At 41.6% G+C, this 23,608-nt stretch overlaps 1 protein-coding gene across 2 annotated transcripts in view; it reads left to right on the forward strand.

The window, feature by feature from the left end:
• eogt (EGF domain-specific O-linked N-acetylglucosamine (GlcNAc) transferase) overlaps nucleotides 1–7,253 on the forward strand; it is a 39,136-nt gene extending 31,883 nt beyond the window's left edge. For both annotated transcript variants that reach the window (XR_011078586.1, XR_011078589.1), the window contains one exon: nucleotides 7,235–7,253. The gene's annotated coding sequence lies outside the window, so the exon portion shown is untranslated. The remainder of the gene's footprint in view (nucleotides 1–7,234) is intronic.
• Nucleotides 7,254–23,608: the final 16,355 nt, after the last annotated feature.

The following is a 23,608-nucleotide window of genomic DNA, read 5'->3' on the forward strand; positions in this document are numbered from 1 at the left end:
GTACAAATGGCACTTAAGATGTCAGGAGCTGTCAACACAAATAGATCAGAGTGAGTGTGATCTGATCTCTGCAGAGCGGTAGCAGACGACCAGCAGTTCAGGCTGATGCCGTTCTTCTCGAGCGACTTAATTCTCAGTGATTTAGGATTGCTATGAAATAGTTTGTGTATCCTGTGCGGAAGAGGCCATGTAAGGCTCACGACTTTTAATCCTCAGGCTCCTAATTGCCTGTGCCGAGATGAATATGCATAGCTCAGCAGGGCTAAAAGTGTTTTTTAACCAAAGCACTACTGCGCTTATTACCTGAGAAACCATAGCTGACATTGACTTAATTTAATCCCACGAGCGAAATCTATTCTCTATCCTTAAATCCCATAAGTCATGGAGACAGGCTGTCACCCAAACCCCAAAAAAAAGACCAACACGGTCTTATTAATATTGTATCGGTGCTGACTGCAGGAACAGTTGTACTGAGTCACAGCATCTTGCGCTTCGACTTGTTGCCGACAACCTCCCGAGTGCACCTCTTCCTCCTCACATTTAATTATGACAATTTCCTTAATTATGTCTTGGTCTCTACGCTCTCACTGCTGGTGCTCTGCTACGTGACCTTTATGTGCCACAGCAACGCTACCAGCATCCAGTCTGTGCAACGAGTGAAGGTATTAGTTTCCCTTTGATGGAGAGGAGGCAGCCTGCTTATGGCAGGGACTCTACTAATTGCAGGCCCTGTGTATTGTGAAGGTCAGCATGGCTTTACTTATTTTTTATTTCTCTCCCACTGTGAAACAAAATGACTTGCTCGCAAATCGTCTGGTGCCTTTTATGAGGGTTTTTCTCTAATTGGTGCAAGTTAAGGACTTATTAATACCAACATGGCACCAACCCATTCAGCGGTTTGAGGCGGAGAAATAATTGGCAGTTCATTACGACTGCTCAATATGTTTCTGTGGTTTCTGCTTAAGTATTTGTGCTGCTGGTCTGTTGGCCGGTCAGTGAGACATTTGTTTGAGCCGTGTTTCTGGTGATGTACCATTTGCTGCCACATGGTGGCTCTAGAGGTCAAAAAATCCTCCTCTGGAAATATGTATTTTTCATAATCTCTGTCCCATTGACCCAACGTCATTCTCAAAAGGCAATCTGTCATTTGACAAAAACTCACCTGAAAAACAAATCTATAATACGTCTGGATGGAATGAATGGCAACTAACGAAGCAGACATGATATGACTGACAGCTGTCACTTAAAATAGATGTGGGGAAAAATAATACATCTGCTTTCTTTTTTATTTTCTAGCAACACTCTCATGGGAATAAAATATATAAAATGAGCCAATTATCAGATCCATCTTAAAAACATATACAAATGAAAACAGCACAATCCCACCGGAAATAGCTTTCCTCTCAGCAGGTCCATATCTTTATGATTTTAACTCTGAAAGATTCAGCACATACAAATTATCAACAACTTTTCACTCTTAGCTCTCACAACTAGTGCAAGGCCGTGTAGAATAATGTATTACCTATTGCCTAACATGCAGCAACAAATACTTTAGCACACCGTAAGATCTATAATGCTGATAATTCAATCTTTTACTGTATTTTCTAACAATTACACAATCATACAATAAATTGCGATCCAGCATCTTTGAATGTAGCGCGACACCAACAATTATGTACTCTAACCTGATGTGCTGTGTCTTGAATAAACATCACACTTGAAGGGATTTATTGTACTCTTTCAGCTCCGAGCAATATTCTCCTGACAATTAAATCATATGCCCTTTTGCTTTTTTTGTTTGAATGCCTGAAAATCCATAATCTGAGACCAGCACTTGAGTCACTAGCTTGCAGAACAAATACATAGTGAACAAAACAATTTTTTCAGTATAGTATCAATTGCTAATCCCTGTTGGAACATACCGTCGATCACAAAAGGTATCTGAAGGACGCATTTCATCAAGTTTTATTGGGCCATCCTTAGCCTCATGTAAGGAACACCATACCTGTAACTTTCTGCTTGAAAAGGCCCACGGTCACCCTCATGCTCAAGCATAATGTGCATCCATGCAGGTTTGTTTTAAAGCATTCTGTCCACTAGTCCGTCATATATAAGGTCTCCTTAGTGAGCAGGTTTTATTGGGTCTAGTTTTGTTGAGCAGGAGTACTCAGCCGTACCAGCGGCCTGTTACATTAATTAGCATGAAGCCTGTGGCCCTGTTAAACTCTGATAATGTCAGGAGGATTGATGGGCTGCGTATAGGAGGAGATGAAGCAAGTTAGGAAAGGAGAGGTCAAAGAGGGGGCAAATGGAGAAAGAAAGGGAAAAGGGCTGTAAATGTAAACAAAGAAAACAATGTTTCAGCAAATAGGTGTGATATATGAATGTGTTGTTTTGTAGTATGAAGGATGTGGAAAGATGTGTGACATGGTTTCCAACTCTGTTGCACACGTCTTTCTCTCTTGAGACACACCTGTGTGTTCCTACAGAGACGTACAGTATGTCCCCTTCACATTGACTTTGCCGCCTCCGACAGATTTTCTAGATATCTGGCCGTGGACATGCTTGTCAGGTATTGACGGGGAGAGACACAGCTTTTTGATAAATTGCACGATGCTCCTGCTCGGCTGTGTCTGTCAGAATACATCAATCGCCTGGCTAACCCATCAGTTCAAGGTAGCTTGGTTTGTTGGCTCCCCAGCTACTGTTGCCACCCCCGCACCTCCCCACCGCCACCACCACCACCTTGCTTCCCACCGCACACACCCTGTGCCTGCTGCGGGAATAAAAGCATTTAGCCATGCTTGAGAAATTTTTTCATCTCAGTGTGTGCTGGGCTCTATTACGTTAAGATGGCCATAACAGAATGGTTTAAAGGCAACATTGAGACATTAGATACACTGTTATTGTGTGTATAAAGCTAGAGGCTGACTGCTCAGCACATGAATCTTAAGCAGATGAGTTGTGAGAGGCTGCGGCACTCTGAACAGAGTGCAGATGGAGAGTGCTCACAGTAAAGCTGCATGCATTTCAGTCTGCACTCCAGACCACTTTTCTCCTGTTTGGCACTTGGTCTGATTTTGTACGACTATTTCAAATCTGGGTCCAACTTCATGCTTTTCACTCCTCGAACATCTTCTGAAAAATCACTTTTCAGTGACATTTTACTGCAGTAAAAAACAAGTTTCTTATATGGAAACTATATGTTTATAGGTCAGTGTGGCTGCACTGAAACATTTATAAATAGTTTGTTGTAATTGCAACATGTAAATAGCAACATCTGTCTGTCTGTCTGTCTGCCTGTTGACCCACCACTTAGGTCCAGCTCAGCTCAGCATGTCAGCATTGTCAGTGTCGGTCTGCCGTGCCTACGCACAGACCTGCTGCCGTGGCTTCAGGCTCATATTGTTCTTGTTGAATTGAATAGGAAAAGCTTCAGCCACATCTGTGCATAATAATACACCACAAACAATACATGGAAATATGTTCAGTATGCTCTAAAATAAAAAAAGTGTTGTTTTATATATATTTGACACACTCCCTTTCCCAGCATTTTTATGTGGTAAATAGGGAAATGGGAAGTATTGTTAGCAAAACTACGCACATGTAAATATCTTTAAAAATGAGAGGATGTACCTTCAGGAATGAGTGTTTTGAGTTCATTTCGCCCAAATGTAATAGATTTTGTCCGTAAACTCTGTATTGCTCTAACCTCTATTGATTGGTTACATACCGTGGATGCTCAAGTGTGCAATTCAGAGCAATGCTGCTCTTTCAACGATTTACATTTCTGCTTCGAAACAAGCCCACACTCATACGGTTTAGACATACAGTGAAGTCTTCTACATATGGATTTATACACCTTGTTTTTTATAATCCTAATGCTCACAAATTAGTTAAATATTTTAAAACACATTATTATGGTGGTGCATAAGGATAAAACATGTTTCTGTGTGGGAAAACATGCCAGTTGTCCATTATTAAAGCAAAAGAAGTGATACAATGAAGGTTAAGTTGTCATGGGTATGAAACACTAATGGGGCTCAGACTTTCATAACTGCTCACCCCACGCTTTATTCTTCACTCACATTTCTGTGACACACCGTTGAAACAGAGGGAATACAATTAATATTTCTTTGATTTTCTGAGGTTAAATTCATACAATTTTTGAGATATGATGTGATATTTTACTTGAAAGTATTTGTGCAAGTCTGAAGAAATACAAAATTGGTTGTAGATCAATGCACTCAGAGTGATAATGTCTGCACTCAGACTTGAAGCAGCAACTGGCCGCACGCACAGGAAGATGGACTATAGAAGAACAAAACAGTCTTTTAAAGCCCTTTACTCTGAACGGTGTAAAGTACTATTTTCACATTGATCTGATTAATTTGTTTATGTGTGAAGTGGTGTAATGGCCTCTCAGAAATATGTTGTCAAATGCAAAAAGCCACATCCCACATCATATTTCACTTATGATTTTATTTTAACAAATGGTAGTTATTAAGCAACGGCTCACCATCAATGTAAAGAATGTGGTCTGCTCCCTTCAGGCCACATCTGAAACACACCGAAGAAGGTTTGAGTGTCCTTTTGATATTTCCATGAAAGAAAGGCTTTTAGAATATTTGCTTGGAAAGCACCTTCAGCTCTCTTTTTTTCACTACGCTGCAACTGTAAGAAAAACCCATCTGAGGCCCTCCAACCTGGTCACCTCATGTACGTTACACAGCTTGGATTTAAGACAATACCTTTAAAATAGATTATACATTAGCATATAAAGCTGGACAGAGACAAAATAGGCACACAATTGAAGCTCAGGTGTTTTTTTATCTTCCACTGCTTACACACATCCTCAGAGCTTTACAGTTTTGAAATACAAACAGCCCCGGCCCAGGTTTGATGTAAGCAATAAAGAGAAGAGACCTGCGAACCCTCTGACCTCATTATGCTAGTCGGAGGCGATCCGCTCTTTCTTCTCTCTGGTGCCTGTGACACTACTTCTCCTCCTCCTCTTCCTTTCTCTCTTTCTTTCTCACTAACAAGCTGCCTATTTGTGAGATGGAGGAAGACAATGGGTCTTACCCTGTCACCGCTGTGCACTCACAGTGATTTCAAGAAAGATTAATAATAATGAGGGCACGAGTCGGAGTAAAACAAAGACAATTTGATTGTGTTTAAATTACATGTTCTTTTTTTTTTATTGTTACCCTTTGCTCTAATTGTGATTATTACGGTTATAATCACCACTGTGCTGATAGCTCTTGTCCCATTGAGGTTAGTTACATTTTATTATAAAGTGTAGATTTTGATCAGTAGGCTATATGTTTGTGTGTGTGTGTGTGTGTGTATGTGTGTGTGTGTGTGTGTGTGTGTGTGTGTGTGTGTGTGTGTGTGTGTGTGTAGGTGTGTGTGTGTGTGCGTGTGTGTGTGCACGGTGGTAATCCGGCAGCTGCTCCAGCCTCAGGAGAACCTGAGACAGAGGAGTGAGGGAAATGAAAGTGGAGGGATGATAGCGGAGGGGCGCCCTCAGAGAGCCTGGGATCATTGATGGGGCTCTCTGGAGGAGAGAACAAACAAACTTTAAATCAGAAAGGATGAGAGGGGCCATGGCCTGCTGAAATGGAACCCTCGACAGAGTGTGTGCGTGCGCTTTGTGTGTGCGTGCGCTTTGTGTGTGCGTGCGCTTTGTGCGCGCCGCGTTGGCCGCTGTGTGTCTGGCTGCAAAGCTTATTCAGCTGAGCATGAAAAGTTTGGGAGTCTGGGTAAAGTCACGTACATAAAGGAAATCTGGGCTTACGGTACAGTATAACCAAGGTTTTTCCAGAGCTGTAAAGAGGCTTATAGGTAGTAATGTCGCCAGCAGGGTTTGCTGTGCTCGGGAAACGCTACCAGAGAGTCTCAGGAGTGCACAACAAGGTTTGAGAGAGAAGATAAGGCCCCTGGAATCTGTTCAGAAGCCATAAGCAAAGATTAGATTTACTAAACATTTTCCCTAACACTTGTGGTCGGAGCGTTTTCCTTCAGGTGGAACAAATGCCTCTTGCGACGAGATTTATGGGTTTAATGTGCAGTGAAATGTAACATTAGCATATACATTAAAGAGTTAACACTTCTAAACAAGAACATAAGCCTATTCACACTTTCTACTCATAGCATCATGGTGATGTTGTACTGAACAGCCAACAGACCAAACTCTAACACATGTGGCAGATGTAACGATGATAAGACACAAACTGCTACATACACGACTACAAGAAAGCATATTGTCTCATTGTTTTAGTACCATCACACACACAAAGACACGTTTTATTTCTGGGTTAAAATTTACTTAAAGTTAAGGGTGCCCTTCTGTCAAGAGAATATTATAATTAACCATATCAAGGTCCCCAGGGAAGTGTGGAGATAATCACAGGAGATTAGATGCTGTTTGTGTGTTGAAGGTGTCAGGTGAAAAGCAATTATGCTCATATAAATTATGGCTTTGAGGATCACACACACATACACACAAATCCAGAGAAAAAACAAGCACACACACACACACACACACACACACACACACACACACACACACACACACACACACACACACACACTGTATATACAGTCTCCATACACGCCCATGCATAAACATACAGTGATGGCTAGAACCGTAAAGATGGATCCTACCAGTGGGTTGTTCCACCGCATTACTCATAATCTGTGCATGTCTGTTCTTTGCTTACATCAAGTGGTTTATTATCTCTGAAAGTAGTCAAAAGAAACTATTATTTTCCCAACGTTTCTTTCGCCCTGCACACAGCGACAACAGAGGCGCCTCTGTGTCTGAGTTAATGAGGGCACTGTGCTGAGAATAAAAGCAAATCATCACTACAGAGTGTTTACTTCAGAATCAAAGAGTATGAGACTGGAATACATTGAGGAGTTTAAACAAAAGTAAATAATTCAACAGATTTGTTTAATCCTCAGATAAGCTGCTGTGGTGTATATTTGATTGTTATATGGAGCACACATTTATTATAATTTAATGCCAATTTATTTGTAGCAACAAACCTTCAAAACACCAATAAGCCGTCCTTAAAGTCTATGAATTTCTAGCAAATAATCCCGCTCACCTCTCTCTCTCTCTCTCTCTCTCTCTCTCTCTCTCTCTCTCTCTCTCTCTCTCTCTCTCCCTATCTCTCTTTCTCCCTCTCTCTCTCCCTCTCTCTCTCCCTCTCTCTCTCTCTCTCAGTCTCGTACCAGGTGAAGCAGGGGACATGTGAGGTGGTGGACATCCATCGCTGCTGTAATAAGAATAAGATTGAGGAGCGCTCTCAAACCGTCAAGTGCTCCTGTTTCCCTGGACAGGTCGCTGGCACCACCAGATCCAGACCCTCCTGTGTGGAAGGTAAAATAAAACATATGTATATATCCCAGTGACGCACTTTATTTGCAGCCGCACAATCCAGACATTTTTAGTTTGAAGGAGAACCTTTCCCTTGAACAAATCACCTGCAATGACTCTGTCAACCAACAGTCTACAGTAAGTCTGGTTGGTCCGCTGTGTTTGCACCAAATATTAAAACTGCAGTGCTTGAATTCTTAATTATTCATTAAATATATCTTAAAGTAGCAGTGTTCAAGTTCCACACAGTATGGAAAACATACTGTGTCTTCTGTTGCAACCCTTCATTAAAGCAATACAGCCAGGAAGCAGTCAAACCCGAACACTGTGTTTTTCTCGATTAAATGCATTAAATCAAAGAGAAGTTATCCAGATTTCTAGTACATCATGTTATAAACATTTCCCCCCACAATTCTCGAGCAGGATAATTCCGCTGGACATGTTTGGTATCCAATCGATCGTGACTAGAATTCTGAATAAGGTTTGAGGTTGTATGTGTGAACGTTGCTCGGCTGCACCGCATGTTTTTGTGATGATCGACACACTGCCGAATCTCACGGGGTCAAAGAGGCTAAAAATGTTTTTAATCATCTTGCATCATTAAATTTGCAACATGAATCATCTCACCTAAAACAAATCATTACCCGATGTAGAAAGACATAAATAAATGAGTCCACTGCAGGAAAGATTAATAGGTTGCACTTTATTTTGAATGGCTGCCAGGTTAGATTCCTGTGTGGAAATTGATTTTCTTATGGCATAAAGCAGCAGGCCACTGCTCTTCTTTTTGCACAAACAGAGCAAAACCTTTTAAAGGTGGTCGAAAACATGAAAGGCTGATGGGAAAATAACACCTAGCCTTTCTATCCTTCTTAGCAAAGCCACACAGTAAAGAAACCCACAAGGGGTGAGACAGGGACAAGATGAACAAATATCAGAAGGAAAAAATAACACAATGTTGTTGAGACACTGAGAGGCAAGAACATCCGTGGTTTGAAATTGAGACAATGAATAAAAGACCACCATTATGATACAGAAATGTCTTTTGAAAAGGAGTGCTGTACAATTTTACATCATCCATTAAAAAACATACTATTTTGAGGTATGTTTTTCAATGGATGATGTAAAATTGTATATCACTTCCCTTCCGGTCCAACAGTTCGTGGTTCATCACGTCCCAAGGTGATCATGGAACATGAAAGGTTAAAGGCACTAATGCAGGTAATGGAAGCACAGCCTGCAGTGTCTCCTTGCCTCCTTATTCCCTCACGCTGTCTGAAAGGAGAAGAAAATATACGACAGCTGTCGACTAAGACTGCCTCGGCCTCATGACTGGAAATTTAAACTGCAGTTTAAAAGGCCTGATTTTATTTGGGACAGCGGCCCATTTCATACCTAGTGGGCCACTTGAGTGCATGACAGATGGGGAGACAGCATTTTCCTCTGATCTCTTTTATACGCCGAGACGTAACAAGACATTGAGCCCAGGAGCACCAGAGACTACTTTATGGAAACTAACGGGGATCCAAATAAAAAACATTGGCAGGAACGATGCTATGTGGGTTAAAATTAAAAGAAATATTATGTTGTTCATGATGTTAGGTCAATAATTAAAAGGCTCATGTCAAATATGGAACATCATGTTTTGAGGAAATACATCATCCAAGGAATTCTGCTCACACATACACAGTAAGCATGTGTATCTGTGTGTTTGTGTCTGCTATATGTGCAGTGTGTGTGCATGTGTATGTGTGTGCGTGGGCATGTGTGTGTGTGTGTGAGAGGGCGAGTGTAGTGATGAGAGACAGAGGAAAGCTGCCGGTAGTTTTCATAGACCTTTGTTCCACCCGTCTGTCCGCTCCGCGAGCTCCTGCCCAGCAAGAAACAAGCAGTGTCACTGACCCCTATCATCCGCAGACGCTCCGCTGAGATCACGAACACACACACACAGTGTCGGTCAGCTCGATCCTATCCCGCTGTATTAGCCGCCTACCACAGGAAAATACATAGTTGTCTCATACGCGAGGAGAGCCAGTGCATCTCCGAAGCACCGGGGTTATTCAAACTGTTGAGGTCAGGCGGGGGCGGGCACTGAATGACTGATGGACCAATACAAACAGACACTTTGATGAGTTGTGTGAACGACGATGCAGTGATGCTCGTTCTCGAACTTGATCAGAATTGCAGTTTTTGGTTAGTTAATTTTTTTCAATGAAAATACAGCATCGGCACAGCATCATGCTGATTTATGGTACGGTAATTGTCAAGAGGGAAAAACAAAAACAAAACAAAAAACTCATTCCCCCCGCCAAGCTGGGTTAGGGTTAGGGTTGTTGTTCATTGTTTATTTTTTTCTTCTGACCTCATTAAATCCAATATGTAACTAACTTCTCTTTGCCACAACATGTTTATTAAAGGTGCCAAATTAGCCCTAAAGTATTTTTTTAACACCATAAATATATATTTCACTTTTTAAATCTGTGCGTTTGACTTTTACATGATGCTATCTACATAGTGACGTTGCCTATGTTTGCGGTTTAACTCCCTGTTAGACCCCTTACGCACTCACTGTTATAAAACTCTAATATAATGCAAATAGACTTATTTGGGATTTGGGAGAGGTGCTGCACTACTGATATTGATCCTGTCAAATCTACTGTATTTAACATTTGTTTTACAGCTGGGGTCTCAGAGCCCCCAAACAAAAGTAACCCATCTTTTTTTAAATTATGTCATTAATTGTAAAGCATCGTGAGACAGAAATGAAGGAAAAGTCAGGAAGTATCAAGCTGATGGTTCTGTGTTGTTAGCAAGGGCCCGGATCTCCCGCACAATAATTGGATTAATTCATTTTCATGAATTCTTGTTTTTAATTTACATTCTAAACGACCACCTTTGCTTCTTAGTTGCATTCGTGAGTTATTTATTTTCTTGAAAATAAACTCGCACGTGTTTGAATTTTAGCGTGAATCACACTTACTTCCTGTGGTGCAGACATGCTCTCTAAGTGTCCAAGCAGCTTCCATATTTAATAATCATAACTATCCATATAGCGCCCGACATGCCGCCCCCATGCAGTGTGTTGCTATTCGTGCCTGTGGCCAGTAGACGGTGCTTTTCCCATTCAAATGACTCACAAACAGTCTATATACCTGCGAGATCATTTCAGCACTATTCTTACCCAATAAAGAAGTAGATTTGTTGTTTAACCTCTTTGATGAGTTCCTAGATGAGAACGATTGCTTGATAATGATAAAATCGGGCAACCATAACAAAGATGATTGGCTTTGTAATGAAACTTGGGATAAATAAGGAATCATGTGAAGCTTTGCGAACCTCTCAGAAAAGCCATTGCTTTGCTTTTGTTTGTTCACTTCTCCTTTTAAACCTGGTGCGTTGTGTGCTCAGAGGACGGAATGGCGCTGATGAGAAGCTAATAGCCGTATTACTGTGTTGTTACTGTGTCTCTAAAAGTCGTTCAATGATTATTTTTGATGGTCTTAGTCCCAGTATTTCACACACAAACAGCTTCGTCCTTCCGTCACACTCGTCATGACGTTTTCTAATTTCCTATTCGCCCCTCCGAGTCACACCGCCTCTCACTTCCAAAATCCAGTGCTCAGCAGCACTTACCTCGTGAGTCATGCTTGACCTCTGAGTTCACAGTTACGAAAACATCTCACCTCATCCAACACACGCACATGCACACGCACACACACACACACACATCCACGCATGCTACTCTCACCTCGTAGGCTCGAGCGCTGTTGGAAAGAGACAAACCCCTCTTAGTAGCCACCCTTGTAGAAAAGCTACCGTGTAAATGGAGTTACATTATTGATGCCGGCTGAAAGAGGAGAAAATGGCAGCAGGTCCCATTACCGGCTGCCGCACGGTGGGACCCATTACTTTGGGACTAACATTTTCAAATGAACTTTATTCCTCACAATATTCTTTTCCGTGATTTGTCATCATGAAATCGACTCCTTTTTGTTGTTTTTAAATTGTCTATTAGAATCCGTGATTGTAGAAATAGTTTGTGCTGTTCGTCGTGAGGTGATTTGGAAAAGTCGAAATCGGAGCGTAATTACTTTTTAGAGGAATAATTGACAATAGATAGATGTCAAGTAAGTTGATCTGTTCTCAGAATATTCCACTGAAGATATGCATTGGGTCCAGTTGTGTGTCTGCATCTCATACAGTCCCCATTCGGAGAAATAGCTTGTTCAAATGCAGACAAAATGTGTGTCCACTGAATGCAGTAGCATGCAGGGTAAATGAAACGTTTTTTTTGTCTCAATTTGGGGTTCTGCCAAATTGAGTTAAGCTCACACTGCGAGTTAGGACTGTGTTGGTTAGGGCTCGTGTGCACTCCTCTAAGGAATGAATAAAGTCTGTGCAAAGTCCAAAAAGAAAGCTATCCTCATATAAGAGTATGTAGGTTGTTCCTCTTAGCTCACATGTTGCACAATATTGTGCACTGTCTTCGGAAAAAAGCACTCATATTCTGTACTGAATGTCATTTACAGTACATACAGTAAAATACTCTATAAGGAGACCTGCATAATATATATATATATATATATATATATATATATATATATATATATATATATATATATATATATATATATATATATGTAATGCTACTCGTGTAATGCTACTTATTATGATCAACCCGTTTAACGTGTAGTGTCGTATCGGGGCTAAGTGGAAGCACTTTATACTCTACTTGGTAGTTTAACCTTTAACAACAACATGACATTAAATTAACCCCTATGCCTTTGTCTTTAAAGTAGTAACTACAACTATTTGCTCTGAATGTGCGGTGAAAGTAGAAAGTTGTACTTATTTGATATACTCAAGTCAACCATAAATACCTCAAAATTGCCGTTCAGTCCTCGGCCCAGAGCAACACGCCAACTGGGCATTCATGTGTGTCTGAGAGTTTCCTGAGCATCGGTTGAAAGAGGACTTTAAATCATTTAAATGTGGTGGTGGAGCACAGTGACCTGATAAAAACAACGGATGAGTGGATTTACTAAGGTGTGTTATTTGCTTAGCTCGGCGACAGACAAACCAGGTTTCAATAATTGGCAAAGAAATTGAGTTTGTCGCTTTGGCCCATGTCAACCTGCTGTTGTTAATGTAATATCTGTTCATAATATCATACTTTTGTCATTTTGCCAGTCCTTCCAGCGGTGTGTAAATGTTTCCTGTGCATCCTCTTCTGACAGTTTTTTCACACCATTTCTTTGCTTGTATTTTCTCGTCATGCATACCTGGGTGTGCTGGCATGGATGTGTGAGCCCTGGCAACTGAGATACAGTGTGTTAGTAAATCATTGTAGAAGGAGATGGATGCCTCTCTCCAACTGCTTCTGCACTCCAGGATCACTGAGTGGAACAGTTACAATGCCTGAGGGTATCCATACCTCCAGATCCATCCCCAACTCTCTCTCTCTCTCTCTCTCTCTCTTTGTGTGTGTGTGTGTGTGTGTGTGTGTGGGTGTACATCATATTCCCTTTAAATAGTAATGACCTGGGAGCAAGGGCACAGGGCTGCTTGTGATTCTGCTTTTACTCCTGACACTTACTGCCCAGTACATACATGTACACACACAAAACACACAAAGGTGCACAACGGGCATGTGTGTGCACATGCAAAGTAAAAGTAAATTCCCTGTTGCAGCTTGTGTTGCTCCATAAAGTGAGTTCAGACAGTGCCTTCGTGAAGTATTAATGGGCACTCTAACAGACACAAGCCTGAGTGCAGTTATTGTATTCGTATGGCCGTACATCAGACAATGGAATATGTAGTGAATATGTTTTCTTTTTATTTTAGAGGCTATTCTATTATTCTATATCATGGGACTTGACATGAAAGGGTTTGAGGTGAAGGAGCTCTCTTTGAACATGAATGGACGCTGGCCTTTTAAATTGCATCACATGAGCTGGGAGAGTAAGTGAGCTCATCTAATGTCACATTTCTGGCCTTGGTGTTGAATGTATTTTCACAGATTAAATATTACGATCAACAAAAGTGTTAGAAATAATGGGTTGATTTAATCCTTTTTGTTGTCTTTTCAAGAGAACATGGTGTGAATATGTTTTTGACTTTTTTTCACCCAAAGAGACAATATTATTATCTTCAACATATTTGTCATCGGCAGTCAGGGGGATGACGATTTGTTAAATACCTGCAGAGGTGGAACAAATCAGACATTCTCACGGTGTTGATTGGACAATAACAAGGCATTGCATCCACACAAGTGTCACAATAGTTCAGCACACAGGCTTCTTTTTGCTCACATTACACCAGGTTATCTGTTCATACAAAGTTGAAGAATAAACATGTGGCTGTGGGGACTTGCAATTTCAGCTTTGTCCACTTGATGTCACAAACATTGCAATGACAACTCAGGCGGCATTGCAGGGAGAAATGAACAGAGGCAATGTTCGGATGAACGCTCAATCGGCCAACACAAATGAAAAGCTGTAACCACGACGGTCAGAAGGTGTGCGTGACGTTCATCAGATGTTGCGAGAGATTGACATGATCAACAGGAGGAGAGACAGAGCCATAGGCATCCTCATAGCGTGACACCTCATTTAGACAACCCCAGAGACGAGGCGGGAACCTGGGGAATAGCATAGCCTCAGTCCCTGGTGTTGCCTAATCACCTGCACCTTAAGCAAAGCTCTGCCTCCATGTTTGCCCTCAGATGATCCCGCTCTGAAAGTTTGAGGGAGAACTTAAAAGAGAGCCATTTTGAGAGCAGATTCCGTTGTAATGAGCCAGTAGAAACTGGGATGAAATGTATGCCTGAGCTGTAAACCTGTTTTAATTAGCATATGCACCTTTTGTGAATTTAAATGTAGACTCCTAATGAGAATGAGACAATTAGAGCAGATAGGCTGTGAGGTAGTTGCACACATTTTTATCTGCAGAATATGCCTCTTTCAAGAACTTAAGGAAACTTAAAGCAAAGGCTCATTTTCACACACTCTTGTTCAGCATTTCAGAGTAAAGCCATCAATGTCAATCATTGTAAAGCAACTGAGCTAATATTGCTTTTCAAGTATTTTCTGCTTTTCAAGAGTCGGCCAATGTGACTGCGGATAATTAACAACTTGTGCGCACGAGTCACGACAGTGTTGGTGAGAAGGAGCAGGAAATTGATAAACTAATAGTTCAACATCTTGGGAGTTAGATTAGAAGAGGATCTAATAGATATGACTGGAAAATAAATATAACATAGAGATTAGCATAAAGACTGCTTGCTCTGTTCAGAGGTAACAAAATCCCACTAACTGCACCTCTAAGGTTTAGCAATTAACACATTATGTCTAGTGTTTTCATTCGCACAAAGGCTGAAGTGAAAAAGAGATAAGTTGTTGTTTCACACATAAATAATAATAACAATTACACTTTTTGTTTGAGTTTTTCAAACTCGATGTAACGTCTTAATTGGTGAGTTTAGGAGGTGCTTGTGTTACCTTTGTTATTGGAATTGATCTTCTCATTTCTTCATCACTTCTCGGCTTGGAAGCGAATAAGGGTACTTACCCAAAACATTTAACTTTTCCTTCTAAGTAGAATTCAAGACGTCAAATGCAGTCCACCTGCACAGTACCTGACTTTGACATCACCACAGGGGGGGAAGCCAGTCTACACAGCCACGCAGAAAGAAACACGATAGTCAGAATTAACCACTGCACACACACCAAACACCTCCGTAATCTTTTTTCATCGTTGACCTGTGGCGACCTGTCTGCAAGTACTGCCCAAGATCTGAACTATCCGCGACATCACGGGCCTTGGACCGACACATGTTCCTCTCCTGACTTGACAGGCAGTACTTATGTGTCGCGCTCGCCCAGCCCTCCCGGTGTAGCATGAGATAAGCTGCAGGGAACGCTAACTCCATAATAGCACTCACAGGCCATGCCCATTAACGCTCTTGCAGTGCAAAGCACCGTCGTCAACACCATAATGGCCACATTAACGAGCATTACACAGCCATTGGTTTTTAGAACCGTTTACTGCCACTGAGCTCATGCATCATAAGAGTGTGTTCAACATTACGCCCCCTGATAGCTGTGAGTTCTTTTGTGTTGACTTCCTGCTTCTCCCTCTATGTCTTCCTGTGTCTGCTGTTGCATTTGTGCCGCCTATTTTGCACCCTGCTTCAGTTCGTTACGAACCTTCCCTCTGTTCTATTTATTTAATCTGCTCCTTCCTCTGTTGAAATCGGTGATGGTCGTCGACAAACAGCCTCTTTTCCCCTCCACCCTTCACTCCTCTCGCTGCTCATCGCCACAAAACAAAAGATGTGTTTCTTTGTTAATATCTATTCTTTAGTCTTGTCTTCCTCCCTCTTCCCTCTCTTTCTTGCAGTCACAGTGTTTTTCTGCTTTCACGAGGCTTTGGAGGATTTGTCCATGTTCTTTGGCATTATGCAATTGAAAGCCCATTTTCCTGCCAATATCACCTCAAATTCTCCCTTTGTCGGAAACAATAGTCACCAGAAATCATAATATCAATCCATCAATCCAACAGTTTAAGGAAGTTGGAGAAACGGGTGCACTCTTTTATCCCTCCCTGCATTCACTCTTGAGACAGGAGGATGGATGGATGATGAATTAGGAGAGAGGGCGTTATTCTCAGCTGTCGCGATGTCTTCTGTCTAGACAGTGGGTCAGATAATCTGGAAGATATGAGTGTCAGCTGGGAAGACATAAGAAAACTTTGGGTTTTACCACTGGATTAACTGTAGATCTCGCCAAGTTGCAAAACTGTGTTGTATTATATACACTCAATCACCACAATAAATGTGTTTAAAATCAATAAAAAGAAAGAATCAAATTGAAGAAGGTCCTTTCCATATTTTGTAATGTATGATGGATGAGTTTACGAGAGGGCTTTTATGTCTGCATAAAATATATAATATATCTCAAACATTAGTCTCTTCTGCTTCAAATACTCCAGAGAAAACTGTGTTATAATTGATAGCATTGCTTCATCATAATCCTGTTCTTGCTCTCTGCATTACACAATTGGAATATTGGCTCATTGTCTGAATGTGCCTTGTGCTTTACTGATTACACTAGAAACAAAAGGGACGTTTGGCATTAAGCAGTCATTTCATTTATATTATAGAAGGTGACTCACACAACTGCACAAATGACAAAATACATTTAAATTCACTCTGAATGCTTTGTTAAGACATCTGCAGCATAACAGACTAGCCACATCTGATTGGATTTATACAGTATAGTTTGAGGACTTGTATTATTAATTGCTGCTTATAGGTATGACTTATGTGTCGTCTTTTCCCTGTTCTACCTTCTTAAATTATTTCTCCTGTGGGTGCCAAACTCACCCATTCTGCACAGGCTTTAAAATCTCATGTCGAGGCATTACAATAATCTGATTAAAATGGAGAAAAAAAAATATACTGCTATACAGTTTAGCTCCTCACACTAATCCTATTACAGATGATAAAGCACACGCCCGCTCAGAGACACTGGTGGTTTGAACACAGCAGTGTTTGTCACAGGTGCTGTCCAAGGTGCTGATCCAACAGTCCCAGCTGTAGGATCAGCACCATGGACATTGTAAAAATATGTGAAATGCTCAACTCTCTTTGTGGACAATAATAGTTCATGTCGGCTGTGGAAATCAAGTAAATCATCTCTGGACAGTATTACTGAGTATTTTAGTTTTTCTTTGCCATTATTGCAGTGCTCTTCATCATATCATAGGTTCCATTCACTAACCTGCTGTCTTTCTTTGCCTCTGAATCTCCATTTACGGCTCCAGCCTCCATCGTAGCACAGAAGTGGTGGTGCCAGATGCATCCGTGTATGGACGGAGAGGAGTGTAAGGTCCTGCCTGACCTGACTGGCTGGTCCTGCAGCACTGGCAACAAAGTCAAAACCACCAAGGTGAGAACACTGAGTACATGTGCAAGTGTTTGCATGCCTGTCTCTCTTTCTCCATATGTCTGTCTGTAAGTGAAATTTCTGATCCACCGTTTGTACCTTTGATGCTCATGCCATCTCACACATGCATGCTCTTTTCCTTTCATTTTTGTCTGTTTTGTTTTATATCTATATATATATTTCTTGCACAGTGTCACCTACATGTTTATCTCGCCAAGTCTTATTGCTACAAAGTCTTTGATAACTTCGAATTTGTCAGCAACAATAAAGCAGAAAACGTGTGTTCACATCAAAAAGCCTCTATGATATCCAGAACTAATAAATAAATATATGACTGAGCATCTGACTACAGTTTGATGTCGCTACAATTGGCCTCGATCTGCAATGATTTTTTTTTTTTTACCTGTGAAACTTTTCACATCAACTCGTGTTTAGTCCACAAACTTTCAACTAGCTCACTCTTGTTTGTGTTTTTTTCCATTTTGTTTCTAACTGTATGCCAAAAGAAACAACTCAGAAGTGCTTACCAAGCAAATTAAAGATAATCATATAACAAAGGTTGTTTTGATCTTCAAGATGTCCACAAATGAGTGTAATCCAATTTAAGCACTAATTTCACACATCAATAAGAAATTACGAAGGAACAGATACAGAGCTAATCAACGAGCAAGCCTCCCAGTGAGCCTTATTTGTTAATCTGCTCTCACTGTATCTCCTCTGGCGAGGGTGACAACAAACTGATGGAGGAAACACAGGACCTGTGTACACTCTGTACTCCACACAACCACTGCGTGATGCCATGTACACTGACACTATTCAGATGAGATAAATTGATTTAAATGAGAGTCCTTCATGGCCCTTTGTAAGCTGTTGAAGTGTGAAAGTTAATTTGCGGGACTGACTGCTGGGGTGTGTGCGTGTACGTGCTAGCCGTGGAATTCAGCAGGTGCCGTTTATTTACAGGTGAAACGTATAAAAAAAAAAGAGAAACATTTGTGAGGGAAGCGGCGCAGGCGCCATAAGAGTAATTGCTTGGGAGATGGCATAACAGCACAACATCTGTCGCATTCATTAGAATGCATTATGGCGGGGGCTTTCCACAGAGGCTTCACAATTAAGAGTCATAATTAAATTGGTGAGTGGGATAGACTGAGGAACAGAGGCACTGCTGGGCTCAGTCACAGGCAGTGGAATTAATGACCCTGGGCCTAACACCAACTCTGGGACCGGTAGGTGCAATTATCTTGATTCTGTTGCATGGCACTATCTCTTCTTCTTCTTCTTCTTCTTCTTCTTCTTCTTCTTCTTCTTCTTCTTCTTCTTCTTCTTCTTCTTCTTCTTCTTCTTCTTCTTCTTCTTCTTCTTCTTCTTCTTCTTCTTCTTCTTCTTCTTCTTCTTCTTCTTCTTCTTCTTCTTCTTCTCACCCTCGCTTTGTGTCAATGGCTGACTGTATCAGTGGACATTAATTGTACATTTGCAAGGTACTTTGTGGCAGTTGTCACTGAAGATGGTCGCAAGGAGACAACAATCCCCCCTACAACTGCCCTGCTCTCCTGCTCCCCCTGTGCCCTCTTCTTTTTCCTGCGTCTCTCTTTCTACCCATGACCTCCTTTCATAAACTCAGCATCCCATTCAGCATGATGATCTGTATCTGTCCATCTCTATAACGCCCACACAGCGTAGGCGCGTTGTAGAAAGATGACCAAGGAACCAGAACACTGTTGAACAAGGAACAGCAAAGATATCGCACCTTCAGACACATAACCTCACAAGTCTCATTTTATATCTGGTAAAAAATGTACTGCATTCCCAGGACTAAAACAAGATTTTTTTATATGTAAGCGCATCGCTCTTTTTTTTCTTCTAAATGCACATTGCACAGGATTTGTTGATGGAAAACAACCCCTGTACATCTCCAATTATTTGCTTTCCACACTAAGTGTAAACAAACCATTACAGCTCCGAGACATGTGAAATCCAGCTTTAGCAGTCGAGACACTGTTGGTCCCTGCAAACAGTCAGCCGGCCAGACTGCAAACAAACAAAAAAGACACAGAGTCTGAAATAGAGAGGAAAGGGTTTGATTTGGAATATTCTCCCCTGACCTCTGATTGACTCTTTGAAATGGGAACGTTCATTCAGCGACAGTGAAGCGGGACAGTCTATGTAATTACATGTCTCTGTGACACTGATCCTCTTGTCTTATCTATGATATTGTTTCTTTTTTAGGTCACACGATAGCAAGAGAGCCGCTGATCCGCGAGGAAACCTGAAACTCTCCACGTGGAAAGGATGGATGACTCACACATATTTACTGTACAATGGGGGGAATTATCAAGGAACGGACCAATGTCAGCCCATCCATCACAAACAATGGAATAAAATGTACTCATCACAAACTACGTACACTTGGCTATATGGAGCCACACAGCCAGCATACACAACATGCTGTTTGTTGAGACCAATGGACTACAATCATGGAAACCCAGGGTAAATCTGGACACAAGTGGACTTTTCCAATAATGGACAAAATGTAAAATGATAAAAAAAAGAAATGGTTGATTTCAAAGAGTGATCACACATTTCAAAGTATATATTTCAACAAAGCATTTGTGGATGAGTGTGCACTGTGAACTAAAAGCTGTGCTTTGGGTGCTGCTGGACACTACATGTTGTCTACATGTAGAACTTGCACTGGAGACGGTGGAGATGAGTTGGGGGGAATGAACGCGATATCAGCTCATAACTAGCAAATAGCAAATTAGCATCAAATTGCTCTTGTGGGTCAAGTCACTATCATGAAGACTACTTTGTGGGAGTCATTTTGCAGTTCTAATTAAGAATTGCGGTGTAGGATCATAACAACATATTAAAAATTCATGTAAGATATTTGCACTAGTTGAAACCGTTTGGGAATGTTTTTGATTTTCTAGATATTGCTCATCTTTTGCTGTGGATGTCACATAAAATTGGAGGTGAGCATTTTGTAAAATGTCTAACACTTGAAGTAGATAAATATATATCACGCCCCATTATTCCTGAGTAGTAATTGGTTAAAAATGGCTCTGACTATTGAGCCTCACTTACGTACAGCTTTTACACAATATGAAATAGCAAAGTGTGATTCATTTGTCTCATTTTTGACCAGAAACATTTTCAAGCTCAGCCTTCAAAATTCTATATCTTTGATCTATTATATTCAATCTGTGACATCTCTTATGTTAACTGTTAAAAGGAGGCCCATAAAATGTTTAAACAAGAAGGACTAGTTGTCTTTATGTTGTTTTTTCACTTTATTGGAAATGTTCTCTGCTTTCACTGTCTTAGTGATCAGGTTCGTAATTGTCAAAGACACTGTAAACACAAAACAATTCTATAAATAGGACTCTATTTAGGAGACGCAGTAGGTTTTTGTGCACACATTGCCCATTGATTGCCTCCAGAGCCTCTCACACACACGCATGCACGCACGCACGTGCGCACACACACACACACACACACAAATACTTTAGTCAGGTATACTGAAATAATTCACATTGATAATAGCAGTTCAATCTTTCCTTTGCGAACATGTTTTTTTTTTACCCCAGTGGGCTTGATCAGTACAATAGCGCAGCGCCCCAAATAACCACCTTACATCTCTCAATTATCTCCGTCCCTGCTCCCTCAGACACTCGCCTCTTCTTTGAACCTTTCTGTCCCTCTCTTGTGCCCATCTCTCTCTTTTCTGCCCCATTGCATACAATGCAATAGATGGCACAGTTAAAGCTGTTTTCACACACCATATGATCTTTATTTCTCGGCCGTTTGCACCACAGTGCTGATTTTTGCCCTCATGCTTTTCCAAATTCCATTTTTTCCTCTTGTAGACACACATCCAAGTGCAAGTCTTTCTCAAACTGTGTCCGTCTGCCTCTCTGATATGTGAATGTGTTGGGTCAGTGTGCCCAGAGGTTAGCCGGCTGGGGGCTGCTCCTCTGTGAACGAGAGCCTCTGCTTTCAGACATGCTGCTTTGTGAGCTATGATAAATCTGTGGGAGCTGAGCTGCTGCCTCTCCAGCTCCAGTGCTGAGCTCTGAGCCAGAGGGAGCTGGGGGACAGCACGGCTACCAGTGGCAGGCAGCTCCACTCTCTCATTACTGAGAGGCCTGGATAGCGCTGGGCTTCTCTCGGGACCACTGACATGGAATATTTTTAGGCCTACGGTGCAGCACTGCAGTTAGGCCAGTCACACCACAATGCCCTCTTTCCTTCAGCAGCGTCTCAGCAACAATGGTCCATTTAGAGTGAGGATTCGATAACATTCTGCAGTCGCATTCACGCACGAGCAAATACACATTCACACAGAAACTTTGCAAGTCTCCAGCCCAACCACTCCCACCCACAAACATACTAATGTTGGACAACAGGAATCAGCGGAGAATGTGAATTTGAGGGCTTTGTTGGCTTTCCTGCCCCTCTCTCCTCCCCCTTTCTCCCCTTTCTTTCCATCCCTCTCTGTCTCTCCCTTAGAGATTTGGTGTTCTGTAGATGAGCCTGGCGCCTTGCTCCCTCCGTCCTACATTACTCTCTGCAGCCGAATCAATATTTGAGGACAATTTGCGCTGCAATGCTCCCTGGTGGCTGGGGTTTGACGCTGCAGCTCCACCCAAAGTTCCAACAAGGCTTAGACCAAAAAAAAAAGAGAAGACCTGCCAGGGACAGATCCACAGCTCGTCTCAGGTCACGACTATTTAACAAGAAAATCTGCACCAGCGTACGTGTATTTACGGGTGCTGTGCAGGCCGGCCGGCCCCGCAGCACAGCAGACACACTCCTCCGCCTCCTCGGCCAATTTATGAGAAGGAAGACGACTGAACTTGCTGAGAGGCCTCAAGGTGTCTTGGAGGGATTTTGTATTACCATATTCGCCTTTAATGAGATGTTACATTGTGCAAATTTAGCAAGCATCAGTGCAAATCCACAGGTCTCAATACATTGTTTGTCCTTTGTGTAAAAAATAACCAAAACACTTCGAACATCGTTATTACCAGCTGGCTTCAAATATAAAATAATACGTTTATTCACTGTATGACTTGTGCTTCGAGACACATTATCCAGTGTTAAAAAAAATAATCTTTGTTTCTAACTGAAAGGGGATGTGTCTGTAATGTTTCAGTGGGAGTCTAACCTCCCAAACGTCCCATGGAGACTGGTTGTATTCATCTCCACGGGTTAGCAACTGGTGGGACCTACAGAGACAAACAAACAGCATGGAGGACATGCCTGCAGAAGAGAATGCTAATGAGAGATGATAGGCAGTTTGAGAGAAAGTGGAAAACAGAAGAACGATAAGCTGCCTTAAAGAAGAAAAAAAAACGAGATCGAGAGGTATATCTGTGGTGTTTGAGAGAGAGGCTGCGTGTGAAGAGTATTTTATGTACGTCTTTGTTTATGCGCTAAGCCTGGGTGGCTCTCGAGAGGCCACTTGCATCGTCAAACCAAACGCCTCCAATAGTCCATCATCACACTCGTCGGCAATTCACACAATCGGTACCTTGAGAGGAAGAAATAAAGGGATGAAACACTGTTGTCTTGACTTATGCATCATATTTTGTCAAGTCCAATTTGTATTAGCCTGCAGCCATATCCAGGAAATATGGCTTCAAGATTAATGTTCAGTGAGAATGGTAATCTTCAGATGAAGTGAGTCAGTCAGAGGTAGAAAGCTGTAGGACAACTTGAGTCGGCTCCATAGGAAAAGTGAGCTTTTTGCCATTGTCGGGTAAACGGGCACCACCTCCTGCTGTCGGAAACTGACATTGATTTAATATAAGTCACAGGCAGATTAGCTGATGAGGGAGATCAGTGTCATCAGTGCCGGTGGAAGTCGCTGGTCTTGTCACTTCAGAGGGAACAAATCAAACTCAAGCCAAAAAATGTTTCCTTTAATAGATCAAATCTTTTTAGCATGGTACCCGTGACTTGTTATGACTCTACGTGTGCACGAAAACTCTCCAAAAAAAATGCATTCTTAAACCTCCCTCTAATTTCATGACTCAGGCCTGGTATCATGCAGTCAGCCCCCTTCACTCAGTGTAGTGCAGCGCGTTAGATGAGTGCAACATGGTCATGTGAATTTACTAGATACCACAGCTGGTTAGCCGTCAGGTGATGGTGTGGGGATTAATTACATTAGCTCCACTCTCTTACCCAGCGTAGCATAAGTGACAAAAAGCCCATTTAAATTCAATCGAAAAACATGCAAACAAACAAAACTGTGTTTAATATTCAT

Source organism: Clinocottus analis, unplaced genomic scaffold, assembly GCF_023055335.1.
Source record: "Clinocottus analis isolate CAN_PGR_092001 unplaced genomic scaffold, fCliAna1.0.p SCAF_3, whole genome shotgun sequence".
NCBI lineage: Eukaryota > Metazoa > Chordata > Actinopteri > Perciformes > Cottidae > Clinocottus > Clinocottus analis.